We start from the raw sequence: 16,784 nt of genomic DNA on the forward strand, positions 1-16,784 counted from the left end.
CTGGAGGCCTGAACTGGGCTGACCGGAGCCACACAGAGCCAACAGCTGCATTGCATGATCTTCTGGTCTGGCACACATACTGAGCACGACAACATCATCACCTATCACAGCATCAACACATGTTCCAGCAACAATGAACAACAGGATGTTAACATACACTGGTGCTTGAAAGTTTGTGAACCCTTGAGAATTTTCTATATTTCTGCATGAACTAAAACATCATCAGATTTTCACACAAGTCCTAAAAGTAGATAAAGAGAACCCAATTAAACAAATGAGACAAAACATTATACTTGGTCATTTATTCATTGAGGAAAATGATCCAATATTACATATCTGTGAGTAGCAAAAATATGTGAACCTTTGCTATCAGTATCTGGTGTGACCCATCCCCCACCCCTGTGCAGCAATAACTGCAACTAAGCGTTTCTGGTAACTGTTGATCAGTCCTGCACATCAGCTTGGAGGAATTTCAGCCCATTCCTCCATACAGAACAGCTTCAACTCTGGGATGTTGGTGGGTTTCCTCACATGAACTGCTCGCTTCAGGTCCTTCCACAACATTTCGACTGGATTAAGGTCAGGACTTTGACTTGGCCATTCCAAGACATTAACTTTATTCTTCTTTAACCATTCTTTGGTAGAAGGACTTGTGTGCTTAGGGTCGTTGTCTTGCTGCATGACCCACGTTCTCTTGAGATTCAGCTTACAGACAGATGTCCTGACATTTTCCGTAAGAATTCGCTGGTATAATTCAGAATTCATGGTTCCATCAGTGATGGCAAGCCGTCCTGGCCCAGATGCAGCAAAACAGGCCCAAACCATGATGCCACCACCACCATGTTTCACAGATGGAATAAGGTTCTTATGCTGGAACGCAGTGTTTTGCTTTCTCCAAACATAACGCTTCTCATTTAAGCCAAAAAGTTGTAATTTGGTCTCATCTGTCCACAAAACGTTTTTCCAACAGCCTTCTGGCTTGTCCACGTGATCTTTAGCAAACTGCAGACGGGCAGCAATGTTCTTTTTGGAGAGCAGTGGCTTTCTCCTTGCAACCCTGCCATGCACACCATTGTTGTTCAGTGTTCTCCTGGTGGTGGACTCATGAACATTAACAGTAGCCAATGTGAGAGAGGCCTTTAGTTGCTTAGAAGTTACCCTGGGTTGCTTTATGACCTGGCCAGCCATTACATGCCTTGCTCTTGGAGTGATCTTTGATGGTCGACCACTCCTGGGGAGGGTAACAATGGTCTTGAATTTCCTCCATTTGTACACAATCTGTCCAACTGTGGATTGGTGGAGTCCAAACTCTTTAAAGATGGTTTTGTAACCTTTTCCAGCCTGATGAGCATCAAGAACACATTTTCTGAGGTCCTCAGAAATCTCCTTTGTTCTTGCCATGACACACTTCCACAAACGTGCTGTGAAGATCAGACTTTGATAGAGCCCTGTTCTTTAAAAAAAAAAAAACAGGGCGCCCACTCACACCTGATTGTCACCCCATTGATTGAAAAAACGTGACTCTAATTTCACCTTCAAATTAGCTGCTGATCCTAGAGCTTCACACACTTCTGCCACTCACAGATATGTAATATTGGATCATTTTCCTCAATAAATAAATGACCAAGTATAATATGTTTGTCTCATTTGTTTAATTGGGTTCTCTTTGTCTACTTTTAGGACTTGTGTGAAATCTAATGATGTTTTAGGTCATATTTATACAGAAATACAGAAAATTCTAAAGGGTTCACAAACTTTCAAGCACCACTGTAATGCAGGTCTGCTTAATCATATTCACTTGATTTTTAATAATATTCTCCTTTACACATGAAACTGAGAGCTATACAGTTAAACTATAGAAGTGTACAAATGAATATAACCACCAGATGAATATAACCACAAGATGACTATAACAGGCAGATGAATATAACTACCAGATGACTATGACCAGCAGATGAATATAACCACCAGATGACTATAACCAGCAGATGACTATAACCAGCAGATGACTATAACCACCAGATGACTATAACCACCAGATGACTATAACCACCAGATGAATATAACCAGCAGATGACTATAACCACCAGATGAACATAACCACCAGATGACTATAACCAGCAGATGACTATAACCACCAGATGACTATAACCACCAGATGACTATAACCACCAGATGACTATAACCACCAGATGACTATAACCAGCAGATGACTATAACCACCAGATGACTATAACCAGCAGATGACTATAACCAGCAGATGACTATAACCAGCAGATGAATATAACCACCAGATGACTATAACCAGCAGATGACTATAACCACCAGATGACTATAACCAGCAGATGACTATAACCAGCAGATGACTATAACCAGCAGATGACTATAACCACCAGATGACTATAACCACCAGATGAATATAACCACCAGATGACTATAACCACCAGATGACTATAACCAGCAGATGAATATAACCACCAGATGACTATAACCACCAGATGAATATAACCAGCAGATGACTATAACCACCAGATGACTATAACCAGCAGATGAATATAACCACCAGATGACTATAACCAGCAGATGACTATAACCAGCAGATGACTATAACCACCAGATGAATATAACCACCAGATGACTATAACCACCAGATGAATATAACCAGCAGATGACTATAACCACCAGATGAATATAACCAGCAGATGACTATAACCAGCAGATGACTATAACCACCAGATGACTATAACCACCAGATGACTATAACCACCAGATGAATATAACCACCAGATGACTATAACCACCAGATGACTATAACCAGCAGATGACTATAACCACCAGATGAATATAACCAGCAGATGACTATAACCAGCAGATGACTATAACCAGCAGATGACTATAACCAGCAGATGACTATAACCAGCAGATGACTATAACCACCAGATGAATATAACCACCAGATGACTATAACCACCAGATGAATATAACCACCAGATGACTATAACCACCAGATGACTATAACCAGCAGATGAATATAACCACCAGATGACTATAACCAGCAGATGAATATAACCACCAGATGACTATAACCACCAGATGACTATAACCAGCAGATGACTATAACCAGCAGATGACTATAACCAGCAGATGAATATAACCAGCAGATGACTATAACCAGCAGATGACTATAACCAGCAGATGACTATAACCACCAGATGAATATAACCACCAGATGACTATAACCACCAGATGAATATAACCACCAGATGACTATAACCAGCAGATGACTATAACCACCAGATGAATATAACCAGCAGGTGGCTGTTAGCTGTTATTAGGTGAGATATTATCAGTTTATGTTACTGTCTGTGCTCACACTTGGATACATGAGTAGAAATAAAATCAACCTTTGTGTTTGAGATGTAGAAGCCCCTGCACCCATGGACAGTCATGTTGGGGTTAATATGACAAGACTAAATATCCATCCAAATCCTGTCCTCCATCCCACTGATGTCATCCATCCCACTCCTGTCCTCCATCCCACTGATGTCATCCATCCCTCTCCTGTCCTCCATCCCACTGATGTCATCCATCCCACTCCTGTCCTCCATCCCACTGCTGTCATCCATTCCACTCCTGTCCTCCATCCCACTGATGTCATCCATCCCACTGCTACCATCCATCCCATAGTTGTCATCCATTCCACTACCGTCATCCATCCCACTGATGTCATCCATCCCACTGCTACCATCCATCCCATAGCTGTCATCCATTCCACTACCTTCATCCATCCCACTGCTGTAATCCATCCCACTGCTGGTACAAATTATCCCAGTAAGCTTTGCTCAAAGGCAGCAGTAATGGCGATAATCATTCAGCAAAACATGGAAATTGACTTGTAACTGCACAAGAGTGGACGGTGAGCTGATGAGACTCCACCCACTACCTTGACTGATAAACGTGTGTGCATGTGCATGTGTGTGTGTGTGTGTGTGTGTGTGTGTGTGTGTGTGTGTGTGTGTGTGTGTGTGTGAGATGTGTTTTGGTTTTTTTTGAAGGGAGTGTTTCCCAAAGAGGTTATCTTATTTTAGGTTATGGGTATTCTGTGGTGTTTTATTTTAGGTTATGGGTATTCTGTGGTGTTTTATTTTAGGTTATGGGTATTCTGTGGTGTTTTATTTTAGGTTATGGGTATTCTGTGGTGTTTTATTTTAGGTTATGGGTATTCTGTGGTGTTTTATTTTAGGTTATGGGTATTCTGTGGTGTTTTATTTTATGTTATGGGTATTCTGTGGTGTTTTATTTTAGGTTATGGGTATTCTGTGGTGTTTTATTTTAGGTTATGGGTATTCTGTGGTGTTTTATTTTAGGTTATGGGTATTCTGTGGTGTTTTATTTTAGGTTATGGGTATTCTGTGGTGTTTTATTTTAGGTTATGGGTATTCTGTGGTGTTTTGTTTTAGATTATGGGTATTCTGTGGTGTTTTATTTTAGGTTATGGGTATTCTGTGGTGTTTTATTTTAGGTTATGGGTATTCTGTGGTGTTTTATTTTAGGTTATGGGTATTCTGTGGTGTTTTATTTTAGGTTATGGGTATTCTGTGGTGTTTTGTTTTAGGTTATGGGTATTCTGTGGTGTTTTATTTTAGGTTATGGGTATTCTGTGGTGTTTTATTTTAGGTTATGGGTATTCTGTGGTGTTTTATTTTAGGGTATGGGTATTCTGTGGTGTTTTATTTCAGGGTATGGGTATTCTGTGGTGTTTTATTTTAGGGTATGGGTATTCTGTGGTGTTTTATTTTAGGTTATGGGTATTCTGTGGTGTTTTATTTTAGGTTATGGGTATTCTGTGGTGTTTTATTTTATGTTATGGGTATTCTGTGGTGTTTTATTTTAGGTTATGGGTATTCTGTGGTGTTTTATTTTATGTTATGGGTATTCTGTGGTGTTTTATTTTAGGTTATGGGTATTCTGTGGTGTTTTATTTTATGTTATGGGTATTCTGTGGTGTTTTATTTTAGGTTATGGGTATTCTGTGGTGTTTTATTTTAGGTTATGGGTATTCTGTGGTGTTTTATTTTAGGTTATGGGTATTCTGTGGTGTTTTATTTTAGGTTATGGGTATTCTGTGGTATTTTATTTTAGGTTATGGGTATTCTGTGGTGTTTTATTTTAGGTTATGGGTATTCTGTGGTGTTTTATTTTAGGTTATGGGTATTCTGTGGTATTTTATTTTAGGTTATGGGTATTCTGTGGTGTTTTATTTTAGGTTATGGGTATTCTGTGGTGTTTTATTTTATGTTATGGGTATTCTGTGGTGTTTTATTTTAGGTTATGGGTATTCTGTGGTGTTTTGTTTTAGGTTATGGGTATTCTGTGGTGTTTTATTTTAGGTTATGGGTATTCTGTGGTATTTTATTTTAGGTTATGGGTATTCTGTGGTATTTTATTTTAGGTTATGGGTATTCTGTGGTGTTTTATTTTAGGTTATGGGTATTCTGTGGTATTTTATTTGAGGTTATGGGTATTCTGTGGTGTTTTATTTTAGGTTATGGGTATATTCTGTGGTGTTTTATTTTAGGTTATGGGTATTCTATGGTATTTTATTTTAGGTTACGGGTATTCTGTGGTGTTTTATTTTAGGTTACGGGTATTCTGTGGTATTTTATTTTAGGTTATGGGTATTCTGTGGTATTTTATTTTAGGTTATGGGTATTCTGTGGTATTTTATTTTAGGTTATGGGTATTCTGTGGTTTTTGAATTTTAGGTTATGGGTATTCTGTGGTATTTTATTTTAGGTTATGGGTATATTCTGTGGTGTTTTATTTTTGGTTATGGGTATATTCTGTGGTGTTTTATTTTATGTTATGGGTATTCTGTGGTGTTTTATTTTAGGTTATGGGTATTCTGTGGTATTTCGTTTTATGTTATGGGTATTCTGTGGTATTTTATTTTAGGTTATGGGTATATTCTGTGGTGTTTTATTTTAGGTTATGGGTATTCTGTGGTATTTTATTTTAGGTTATGGGTATTCTGTGGTATTTTATTTTAGGTTATGGGTATTCTGTGGTGTTTTATTTTAGGTTACGGGTATTCTGTGGTGTTTTATTTTAGGTTATGGGTATTCTGTGGTGTTTTATTTTAGGTTATGGGTATTCTGTGGTGTTTTATTTTAGGTTATGGGTATTCTGTGGTGTTTTATTTTAGGTTATGGGTATTCTGTGGTGTTTTATTTTAGGTTATGGGTATTCTGTGGTGTTTTGTTTTAGGTTATGGGTATTCTGTGGTGTTTTATTTTAGGTTATGGGTATTCTGTGGTGTTTTATTTTAGGTTATGGGTATTCTGTGGTGTTTTATTTTAGGGTATGGGTATTCTGTGGTGTTTTATTTCAGGGTATGGGTATTCTGTGGTGTTTTATTTTAGGGTATGGGTATTCTGTGGTGTTTTATTTTAGGTTATGGGTATTCTGTGGTGTTTTATTTTAGGTTATGGGTATTCTGTGGTGTTTTATTTTATGTTATGGGTATTCTGTGGTGTTTTATTTTAGGTTATGGGTATTCTGTGGTGTTTTATTTTATGTTATGGGTATTCTGTGGTGTTTTATTTTAGGTTATGGGTATTCTGTGGTGTTTTATTTTATGTTATGGGTATTCTGTGGTGTTTTATTTTAGGTTATGGGTATTCTGTGGTGTTTTATTTTAGGTTATGGGTATTCTGTGGTGTTTTATTTTAGGTTATGGGTATTCTGTGGTGTTTTATTTTAGGTTATGGGTATTCTGTGGTATTTTATTTTAGGTTATGGGTATTCTGTGGTGTTTTATTTTAGGTTATGGGTATTCTGTGGTGTTTTATTTTAGGTTATGGGTATTCTGTGGTATTTTATTTTAGGTTATGGGTATTCTGTGGTGTTTTATTTTAGGTTATGGGTATTCTGTGGTGTTTTATTTTATGTTATGGGTATTCTGTGGTGTTTTATTTTAGGTTATGGGTATTCTGTGGTGTTTTGTTTTAGGTTATGGGTATTCTGTGGTGTTTTATTTTAGGTTATGGGTATTCTGTGGTATTTTATTTTAGGTTATGGGTATTCTGTGGTGTTTTATTTTAGGTTATGGGTATTCTGTGGTGTTTTATTTTAGGTTATGGGTATTCTGTGGTATTTTATTTGAGGTTATGGGTATTCTGTGGTGTTTTATTTTAGGTTATGGGTATATTCTGTGGTGTTTTATTTTAGGTTATGGGTATTCTATGGTATTTTATTTTAGGTTACGGGTATTCTGTGGTGTTTTATTTTAGGTTACGGGTATTCTGTGGTATTTTATTTTAGGTTATGGGTATTCTGTGGTATTTTATTTTAGGTTATGGGTATTCTGTGGTATTTTATTTTAGGTTATGGGTATTCTGTGGTTTTTGAATTTTAGGTTATGGGTATTCTGTGGTATTTTATTTTAGGTTATGGGTATATTCTGTGGTGTTTTATTTTTGGTTATGGGTATATTCTGTGGTGTTTTATTTTATGTTATGGGTATTCTGTGGTGTTTTATTTTAGGTTATGGGTATTCTGTGGTATTTCGTTTTATGTTATGGGTATTCTGTGGTATTTTATTTTAGGTTATGGGTATATTCTGTGGTGTTTTATTTTAGGTTACGGGTATTCTGTGGTGCTTTATTTTATGTTATGGGTATTCTGTGGTATTTCGTTTTATGTTATGGGTATTCTGTGGTATTTTATTTTAGGTTATGGGTATTCTGTGGTATTTTATTTTAGGTTATGGGTATTCTGTGGTGTTTTATTTTAGGTTATGGGTATTCTGTGGTATTTTATTTGAGGTTATGGGTATTCTGTGGTGTTTTATTTGAGGTTACGGGTATTCTGTGGTATTTTATTTTAGGTTATGGGTATTCTGTGGTGTTTTATTTTAGGTTATGGGTATATATTCTGTGGTGTTTTATTTTAGGTTATGGGTATTCTATGGTATTTTATTTTAGGTTACGGGTATTCTGTGGTGTTTTATTTTAGGTTACGGGTATTCTGTGGTATTTTATTTTAGGTTATGGGTATTCTGTGGTATTTTATTTTAGGTTATGGGTATTCTGTGGTATTTTACTTTAGGTTATGGGTATTCTGTGGTGTTTTATTTTAGGTTATGGGTATTCTATGGTATTTTATTTTAGGTTATGGGTATTCTGTGGTATTTAATTTTAGGCTATGGGTATTCTGTGGTATTTTATTTTAGGTTATGTGTATATTCTGTGGTGTTTTATTTTTGGTTATGGGTATATTCTGTGGTGTTTTATTTTAGTTTATGGGTATTCTGTGGTGTTTTATTTTAGGTTACGGGTATTCTGTGGTGTTTTATTTTATGTTATGGGTATTCTGTGGTGTTTTATTTTAGGTTATGGGTATTCTGTGGTATTTCGTTTTATGTTATGGGTATTCTGTGGTATTTTATTTTAGGTTATGGGTATATTCTGTGGTGTTTTATTTTAGGTTACGGGTATTCTGTGGTGCTTTATTTTATGTTATGGGTATTCTGTGGTATTTCGTTTTATGTTATGGGTATTCTGTGGTATTTTATTTTAGGTCATGGGTATTCTGTGGTGTTTTATTTTAGGTTATGGGTATTCTGTGGTATTTTATTTTAGGTTATGGGTATTCTGTGGTGTTTTATTTTAGGTTATGGGTATTCTGTGGTATTTAATTTTAGGTTATGGGTATTCTGTGGTATTTAATTTTAGGTTATGGGTATTCTGTGGTATTTAATTTTAGGTTACGGGTATTCTGTGGTATTTTATTTTAGGTTATGGGTATTCTGTGGTATTTTATTTTAGGTTATGGGTATTCTGTGGTATTTTATTTTAGGTTATGGGTATTCTGTGGTGTTTTATTTTAGGTTATGGGTATTCTGTGGTATTTAATTTTAGGTTATGGGTATTCTGTGGTATTTTATTTTAGGTTATGGGTATTCTGTGGTGTTTTATTTTAGGTTATGGGTATTCTGTGGTATTTAATTTTAGGTTATGGGTATTCTGTGGTATTTTATTTTAGGTTATGGGTATTCTATGGTAGGAGATGTTGGACGTGATTCTGGCTGCTTGTGAAGCAAGAAGTCAGCCGGTATAACGGGAAATAACTGTTAAGATAATTCCCAGCTTGCTATTGTTGGGAGTATCAGGTGAGCTGACGGCAGCTTGCAGGTCAGCATGGAGAAGTGCTGATGGGACAGGAAAAAACAAGACCATGTGTCCCGGATGGCTCCATGTGGACAGCAGCCAGAGGTGGAGCTGCTCATACATCCTGCTATAACAACACACTGAGGGACTGTGCAGGGGTTGTGTTGTGTGGGACATCACTACTGTCCTGGTATGTGACTTCTTATTAAAGCAGGCTACTCTGACTGCAACATGGCAGCACAAGGTTGAATTACTATGTGAGCACATATGCATTCATATGTCTCCTGAGACCATGTTGACACTACATATCAAACTTCTCCACATGTTTATAATCACCTGGCCGCAACCTGACACCTTTACATTCTATGACTTTCAACACTAAAATGCTTTTGTGAAAAACAATATTGACATATATGTATATACACACACACACACACACACACACACACACACACACACACACACACACACACACACATATATAAACACACACTACAGCAACTCTCCATCTGCACATGCTGGCTGGCTGGTAACTGAGTGCTGAAAGTGAGCTTAAGGGTTGAAAGCGGCTTTAAAATTAATCGGGCCCTGTGTGGGATTAGAGCAGACTCTGTGCAGATGTGGAGGGCAAAGGAAAGTGGACGTCTGTCATCTACTGTGGTGCACCCTCCCTTTCTCCATCACGCCATCCTGCACGCCCTGCCTCTGACAGGCAGTTCAGCCCACAAGCGGGAGTCTACCTGACACAAAAGAAAAGTGAGGCACTGAATATTTAATTTGCACAACTAATGAAGTGCCTCAGCAGGGTTTTCTAAGAGCCCCCAAACAAACCTAAATACACAGCTGATGAAAGCCCAACTAGAGCAGGTGTAAGCAGCCACAGTGCACCGACAACATGCAGATTTCATTACACCTGCTGACGTCACCGATCACTCCCTGCTCTCTGAACGGTGCGTTCCATCCTGCAGGAATGCCACATGTTGTGTAGCAGCAAGGGCGTGGAAACCACTGTAATGGAGCGCTGGCGGGAGGTGGTAGGTTGAATCCCTACCAGCTGATGGTCAAACCATGACAGGTAGTGTGGCACAGGCTATTGTCCTTGCTCAGGCCGAACTTTAAATTGAGACTGTCCTCCACCAAAAAACGACCCCACCCCATAGGTGGTTTGTACAAGCAGCTTATTACGACCTATAGTGAGGTTTTAAGCTACTTCCTCGCGGTCCCCCGTCATTATAACGCGTTACTTCCCCTGTAACAACAAGCATCTCCTTCCATAAGCTGTCGCGAGAAGGAATGTCAATAAAAGCAAAGTTTAATGTCACATAGCGGTTATAATACCACACCAGCTGACTGTCTAACTTGTGGCTAACTTTAAGTTAGCTCTTATAACCTTATTCATAGGTAAACATACTGCCAATAGCAAGCTTACTTACTATACTAGACGAAACAACACAAAAATGCACTGACTACATGTTCTATTGTTCTCACATTGTTTTAAAAACTCCCAGTGCACAGAGGCCAAAAGGATGTGTGGCATATCTCTTGCCGCCAGTAGGGGCGCTGATTTAGGAAATGTTCCTGTGGGTCGTATTAGGGGACAAACCACCCATGTGGTCGTATGGGTTGGAGGACTTGTTGTTTACCGGCTTCACCTGGCCATACTGTTACGTGACACTTTGTGTACTGGTCGCACTAGCAGTCAATCCCGCTAGGCGCGAGCTATGAGCTTTAGTTAGATGGTGTGGAAACTACGCCAGTGCAGCACAGACCAGCACTGTGCGGGTGTTCAGTCATCTCCCAGACTGTCCTCTGCACATCCATCACTGTCGGGTTTGGATCGGCCACCAAACAGGACAGGGACAGACTACAGTGGACAGTTAAGTCTGTAGAGAAAATCATTGGCGCCAACCTGGCCTCCATTCAGGACTTATACACCTCCAGACTCAGAAAACAGGCAGGCAACATCCCTGCAGACCCATCACACCCTGGTCACAACCTGTTCCAGCTCCTCCCCTTTGGTAGGCGCTACAGAGCCCTGTACCCCAAAACAACCAGATATAAAAACACTTTCTTTCCACGGGCTGTCATTCAAATGAACACTGTCAAAAAATCCAACCATGTTGTATATACTGTACTGTAGGTGTTGTATGTACTGTACTGTACATGTTGTATGTACTGTACTGTACATTGTACATATACTGGTACACTGCCATGTCCATCTACCTCAGGCATGTATGTCAGTAAGCTGTTAACATGTATTTCAGTATCTCTGATATATTCTCTGCACCATTACACTTTATCACCTCTTATTTCACCTAAGATTGTTGTGTTGTAGTGTTGTTATTCTATGTTGAATACACTGAGAGAACCACGAAACCAGAGTCACATTCCATGTATGTGCAAACCTATATGACCAATAAACATGATTCCTACCTATCAAGTGGTCTGATTAAGTGTTACTGCCCAGGCACTGGTCATAGGTTAGGGTTGGAGTTTGTGTGGTACTCTACATTTCAACAAGGTAGGAAAAAGTGACGAGACACCAGCTGAGTGTTGCAGTGCAGTAGCAGTATGGTAGTAGCTAGGGACTAGCCAGCTAGTAGTAGCTGGGACATCAGCTGGACACGGTGAGTAGTCAGAAGGAAGACCTGTGTCTTCTTGGCACTGCACTTTATGGTTGCTGGTGTCTGCACTAGAGGAACAGGAGGATGTGCAGGTCACATGACCAACTAGGCAAGGAGCCAAATAATCTTTGTTGGATTCAAGGAACATTAGCAATAATGTTTGAAGCAAAAAATAACAACACAAAACATGTTAAGCCTACAAAACACACCTTATTATAGGTGAGACAATGGAACTGCCTGGGTGTTGTGACGGGGGTCGAATGCTGTGGTCCATGACAACAGAGAAGTATGGAGTTGGTTGCATGTGGTGAAAGAACGTGAGAGGGAAACATGTAGAGAAGGAGTGATAACAATAGAGATAAACAGAGATGGGTAGACAGAATGAAGGCCAAGACAGATGAAGGCCCAAGAATAGTGTAAGATAAAGGGCAAAATAGGCTGCCTCAGCAAGGAGTTCTGAGTTTGGCAGATTTCCAGTAAAACAAATGACATGCAGACTTTGAGCCAAACATGAGAAAAACATGGATGCTCCTTCTTCTGCACTCAATCACACACTGTCAGTTCACCCTCCTGCACTTACTGGAGGTCATTCTAAGAGGAGGTTAAAGGGTATTTTTTTAATAACATCAAATTCAAAGTACTTGAAAAACAAAGCATCTATAACTTGACTGTCAACGTCAGCTGAGCACCGTGACTCTGTAGACACCAGGGTTACACGTCCACCTGACAGGAACATCCTTTATGATAAGGCCTCTCCACAAAACAGAACTGATTTGAATTTGTAGCTTGAGTCAAAGATTATTGTAGGCTTATTGTGGGAAAAAGGCAATATGGCAGATGTAAACAAGATTGTTCGTATTTTTTTAATCTTACAGCCTCCCATACTCTGCATACAACACCTTGTTCCCAGGGGGACTGTGTGAACTGTAACACAACACCGACACCAGGAACAAACTGTCCAAGCAACACATGAGAAAACATGTAAATACACACTCGCCATGACTCAGGAGAGCATATCATGACCATGACCATGACCCTGGAGCGGAAAAGATAGTTACGGCTTAAGCTTTGCACTGAAAATAAATTTTAAAAAAACAAAACTCAACAATGAAATGTTTGTATAGCATGGAGCACAAAGAAATAGATGTGACATCATATGAATTCTCCTGATGCTGATATCAGCTTGACTCCTGCAGCCGAGCCCCTGACACATGTCTGGCTTATGACGTGATCACGTCCACAGCAGTCCCAAGCTGGCAGCCCTGAGGTTAAAAACATCTCACCCAGAGGAGGCAAATGCATGTTCCTAAAGAAGCCACAGGAAAACGCAGACTCAAGTGTTCATTATACAGCAGTAAATAAGTAATACGAAATCTAAACCAAATAACAATATGAAACTCTGCAGGGATGTTCCTCATTTTTCATGGGAAAAGGGCCCAAGTCATACGATAAATCATCTCTAGCACACTGAAATGCAACCGTTTACCATTGGAAGTAAATTTATTTATATTTCTTATGATCAGAATATGGCCCTGCAGGTTTGTTCGTCAGAGTTCGCTCAAAGATTTTATTTTGTTTTACTTGATCACATGTTCACAGGACTGCATAGTAACGTCCAGTCAGAGTAACGTCCAGTCAGAGTAACGTCCAGTCAGAGTAACATCCAGTCCGAGTCCAGCGTTCAGGGATGCTGGGCGATCCTCATGAGAACAGAGATGCTGCAGCTGGCTGACAATGGACGCGGTGACGTCAGAGCGCCCCCGCTCATGACTGATGTACGCAACATACATCCCGACTAAATACCAGACGGCCACATCTACACGTTTCTTTCACCGTTGCTTCATTTTCTTACGTGTCTTTAAGCCACGTTAAATTGGTGCATTTTGTCAAATTCGGGAAGACACTTTTTTTTATTATTAATCTTTATTTTGCCCAGAGCTAACCATCATATCGGATATACGTTACTCGGAGCACTTCAACGACACCTTTCCCAAACCGCCTTCGTTCAGATTACTGCAACGTTATAACGCGTTATTACAACCGGCGGCTCGGTGTTGAGTTTATTTGTCAGAACATTTCCCGCATTTGAGTCCCGGCGGGGTGAAAGGGGCGGCGGGTCAGCTGCCGTTTGAGGGGCTGTCTGTCGGTGTGCAAATGGCGCCGAATGTAAAAAAGTGTCAACACATTTGTGCCGCCGCTCAGCGACCCGCCACAGAGACGCGGTCCCCCTGCGCCGCTTACCTTGCTCCCGCTCCCCGGGCGTCCGCAGTTACCCGCAATGAAGAACCACTTTCTCTGCCACGGTTCCTTAAATGGTCGGGATTAGCAAAAAAGGCGATTTCATATATGTTATTCCAGCAATTAAACAACAAAAAAAAACGTGTTCAAGTACTCGTAAAAATGGGGGGGGGGGGTATGCAATGAGATAAATGTATTTACAGGAGCGGCCAATGGGCGACGAGCGGGGACCGGTCTGGACCAATCACAGCGAACCAAGCTGCTGCTCGATGGCGAGCGTCAGGCTGTACCATCGTAACCTAGGATACAGACAACGTTTCCCTTAGCGATGAAAAATGAGTGCGTGCGCTTTGAGACCGTGACGGGAAACACGATTAAATAAGCGTGATAGAAAGCAATGTGAATAAGGGGAAAGAGTGACAGAAGAATGAACACATGTCCTATGTGCTGCACGTCAACGGAGCCTCTTATGACTGATTCGTTGGCGGAGCTCAGCATACATTGAGCTGATGATGCAACCGCACCCATTGTTTCTCAGATCATGCAGCGTTATGGAGCTACTGTCCATGTGCAACGGGGGAAAAGGCTAGATAATTTACATGAAGCACCCACCAGCACGCCTAATGACGTTTACTCAAGTACTACTCTCTCAAGAAAGGCTGAAGAACAAAGCATGATGAACGGGAGAGGATGAGAGGATGCTACTATGATCACTGTACCTTGGTTGTCGGCCAGAGAACAAATAAGCTCTCAAAACCGATTGCGGTCAGAGATTATAATCACCAGAAACAGACACGCATACAGACACAAGCACTGCGAGCCAATACTACATCACTTCTCAAAGTTTTGGAGTGGGATTTGGTCTCCAAGGATAAAGTGTAGCTATAACTGGCATATCTAAGCAGCTTTTAGCCCTGTCCTCTAGGGAACAGTCTACTGAAACACAACGGATCAGCTTGTGGGTGCTCAGCAGTCTTTACAGCCAGGTTATGGCTGCTGTTCTCCTGTACCAGCCCCCTCTGTCTCTCCCTCTCATATGCATACTCCTTCACCCATCGCCTCATCCAACACAAAAGGCATTAGGTTTTCACGCATTCAGCAAGGCTCCACTCAGCCCTTCCCACCACCACCACCACCACCACCATTCCGAGTAACCCCAGCCCCACCCTCTGTGGGGTGTAAGGAGCAGGTGCAGGGCCAGTCTGCCTGGTGGCGTGAAATGACAACAGCAACCAGACGGAGTCCCTTGAGAATAGTGACAAGAGAAGAAATCATCCTTACACCAGTGGGCATTTGTGTACACAATGTGTGTGCGTGTGTGTGTGCGTGTGCGCACACACACTAGACTCACAAGTCAGCCTCTAAACGCTTCGCTCAGCTAGAGACTGAGGGCGTTCTCCCAGCTTTCCTTGCTAAAACGGGGTGGAAACAATTAGTTTAAAAAAAACACGTTCCTTGCAGAAGCAATCCCAAGTCTTCAGGGCGGGGCCGTCACATGGGGGCGGTGACATGCAGACGGCGTGTGGTTGTAAACACTGTCGTACCAGCAACACATGCGTTATAGGAATGCTCAGTTGCAGTCACCGAAGAAAACTAGACAAACAATATACAGTCAGCGAGCTATGGTTTCAAACTCACCGTTGCACTACAGTGTGTACTTGGTCAACAGCCACTCCAACCAGCCGCTCCCAAAATGACGGTGTTTGTAGAAGCCGTCTCCACTTTGCTTGGCCAACAAAAGTTTCCGGTGGTCATCCATGTCCTCGCTTTGTCCCGCGTGTGCGGCAGCGACGCCTTCTGCTTTCTAAAACTGCACCTGCTGCTCCATCATGGACAGCAGAGGGCGTATGACCTGCACCATAGATTTCTGTCCCAGTGCGGACTCGCAGACAGTTGGCCAGGCTTGATAGACCAAGCTTTTCCCGTAACCAGTTGGTAAACAAGCAAACACGTCTTTCTTGTCCTGGGTTAAAGGTTTTAAACAACGCCGCTGTAAATCTTTAACTGCACCAATCTTGTGGACTGAGCACGCGTTCGATAAACCTGAATCAAACGATCTAACGTTACTCGGTCGGGACATCCATTCTCAATGTTTTAAAAAGCTCTCTCCGCGTCACTACGGAGGAGGATGGCGGGAGAGCGGGGTTTCCGGTAAGGCGTGTCCTTGACGAAACGTAAGGGGCGTAGCAGCAGGCGTAGCCTTGTTAGCGGCCGTTCTCACCGCCGTTCTAGCAACTATCTTGCATTAGAAATCCCCAGACGACTGGTAGGCGGAGATCGCCAATTGTCTGGTATCGCGAGACTTGCTTTGCTTTAGGTTGTCCGTCGTGTCTGATGATGACAATCCTGCCTCTGTCACTTGTGAGTCTTCTTATGGCTGTAAAGCCCAATCCGCGATCCACAATGTCTGACCCCAGACAGAACAGGTGAAATCACTGACTGGGGGTGTAGGTGTACTGACTGGGGGTGTAGGTGTACTGACTGGGGGTGTAGGTGGTGGGGGTGTAGGTGTGGTACTGGCTTCATGTCTCTTCAGACGTCTCCTGGTCCGTCGATCACCGCGGTCCTTCTCGAGGTTTTGCACCCCTTGTTGACAGAGCTGCCGCCAGATGGAGCGTTGGGCGGCAGTGTCTTCCAGCTGGCTCGGGTTCAGGCCACACTTTTTTATGATGGTCTTCAGCTGGTCTTTGTAACGTTTTTCTGGCCCCCTGCCAAGCGGCGGCCAAGATGTAGCTGGCCATACAGCACTTTA

The 16,784-nt window shown here is 41.2% G+C and overlaps 1 protein-coding gene across 1 annotated transcript in view; it reads right to left on the reverse strand.

Moving 5' to 3' along the window:
- Positions 1-14,138, reverse strand: part of epb41a (erythrocyte membrane protein band 4.1a) — a 116,325-nt gene extending 102,187 nt beyond the window's left edge. The window contains exon 1 of the mRNA XM_056298962.1: positions 14,036-14,138. The gene's annotated coding sequence lies outside the window, so the exon portion shown is untranslated. The remainder of the gene's footprint in view (positions 1-14,035) is intronic.
- Positions 14,139-16,784: the final 2,646 nt, after the last annotated feature.

This window comes from Lampris incognitus, chromosome 18 (genome assembly GCF_029633865.1).
Source record: "Lampris incognitus isolate fLamInc1 chromosome 18, fLamInc1.hap2, whole genome shotgun sequence".
NCBI classification, from domain to species: Eukaryota; Metazoa; Chordata; class Actinopteri; order Lampriformes; family Lampridae; genus Lampris; species Lampris incognitus.